The sequence below is a fragment of the Rattus norvegicus genome, chromosome 17 (assembly GCF_036323735.1).
Source record: "Rattus norvegicus strain BN/NHsdMcwi chromosome 17, GRCr8, whole genome shotgun sequence".
Taxonomy (NCBI): Eukaryota; Metazoa; Chordata; class Mammalia; order Rodentia; family Muridae; genus Rattus; species Rattus norvegicus.
In genome coordinates, this window is record NC_086035.1 from 53,204,414 (window position 1) to 53,206,450 (window position 2,037).

General features: G+C 41.3%; 1 pseudogene; it reads right to left on the reverse strand.

Moving 5' to 3' along the window:
- Window positions 1-579: 579 nt before the first annotated feature.
- Window positions 580-675, reverse strand: LOC120097966 (U6 spliceosomal RNA; annotated as a pseudogene).
- Window positions 676-2,037: the final 1,362 nt, after the last annotated feature.

A 2,037-nucleotide genomic window follows, 5' to 3' on the forward strand; every position in this document is an offset into this window, starting at 1 on the left:
TGAAAGTTTATCTGGGTGGGGTCTTGCCCTGAGATCATCATTCCTTTTATTCTGTTCAACACTAAGTTTTCCTTTAATCTGCTCATCCCCTTGAACACAGGATTTAGCTCCTTTTCATTTCCTGGTGACCCTTTTATAGGAACTGTAGTTTTGTATTTTTCCTTGCTCAATTTGCTCCATTTTATTATAGATCTTCTATAGATTTTAGAATGAACACTAATAACCACAGGGCAGAGTCAATAGTAGGTTGTTTTGAAATTTCCTTTGCTAATGTAATTAATAAAAAACAACTTTGCTTCAGGCCAACATTTCTTTTTTTTAGTTTTGTAACAACTTAAATAGTTTTATTAGTCCACGCTACTTGTTTTGGGTCCCTGTGAAACAATGCTATACCCTCTACTTGGACTGACTTACTCCACCTCTTCGGTGGTGGGGCCTGAAGAAGCACCACCAGATAGAGAAGTTTCTCCACCAGGGAAGCCACCAGGCATTCCTCCAGGCCTGCCACCAGCACTCTGGTACAGCTTGGTCATGATAGGGTAGCAGACTTCTCCAGCTCTTTCTGCTGATGCTCAAATTAAAAATATAGAACACTTCATGAATTTGTGCATCACTCTTGTGCAGGGGCCATGTTTATCTCCAGATTGTTCCAATGTGTGCTGCTGAAGAGAGCACTCAGGCCGACTTTTCAAACAAGGGTAAAAAGTAGTCACATTATTGACCAAAACACCACAGGAATGCTTTCCAGGTCACATATTAATATTATTCTCTTAAATCTCTTGAATCTCCACACTTCAAATCACCCTCAGCATCACATGTTCCTAATAGTATGGCCCATTGATCAGCCCTGAAAGCATTCCATCACTCAAAGTCCCTAAGTCCATATTCCTCTACATAAAAAACATGGTCTTTCCCGTACAGAAGCTTTGCAGTTTTATAAGGTCCCATTGGTCAATTCTTGATCTTAGAGCATAAATCATGCTGTTCTGTTCAGGAAAACTTCTCCAGTTTGAGGCTCTTCCCCACTTTTTCTTCTATTAGTTTGAGTGTATGTAGTTTGATGTAAGGTCCTTGATTCACTTGGACTTAAGCTTTGTACAGGGTGATGAGAATGGATTGATCTGCATTCTTCAACATGCTGACCTTTAGTTGAACCAGCACCATTTGTTGAACATGCTATCTTTTTTCCATTGGAGAGTCAAATATCAAGTGACCATAGGTGTGTGGGTTCATTTCTGGGTATCAATTCTATTCCACTGATCTATCTGCCTGTTTCTGTACCAATTTCATACAGTTTTTATCACTATTGCTCTGTAATACTGCTCAAGGTCAGGTGATTTCCCCAGAAGTTCTTTTACTGTTGAGAATAGTTTTTGCTATCCAGGGTGAGCATCAATGAAAGGAGAAGTCTTTCGTCCTGTCAAGGTTGGACCCCCCCCCAGTGTAGAAGTATGTGGGGGGGCAGGAATGAGGAGTAGATAGGGAAGGGAACACACTTATAAAAGAAGGGGAGAGGGGTGGGATAGGGTGCTTATGTTCGGGAAACTGGGAAAGGCAACAACATTTGAAATGTAAATAAAAATATCCAATAAAAAATCATTGCTATGATTATCGATCATAGCAATATGCCAGTGCCTTCTGTCTTAGAGTTTCTATTACAGCGAAGAGACACCATGGCTATGGCAACTCTTATAAAGGAAAACATTTAATTGGAACTGGCTTACAATCCAGAGGTTTGATAAAGTATCATCGTGGTGCCATGCTGGCAGGCATGCTGCTAGAAGGGTTACTGAGAATTCTACATCTAGCTCCACAGAGATGGCAGAAAGTTGAATGAGAGCCAACAAGCCTGGCTTAAGCTTCTGAGACCTCAAAGTATACCCTCAGGGACACATTCCTTGCAACAAGGGCACACCTACTCCAAAAGGACCACGGCTCCTGATAGCGCTACTTCCTATGGGCCATTTTGATTCAAACAACCACACTAGCCAACATAAACCTGAAGAACTGCTGCCTAGAACATTCAGTCCTCTACTG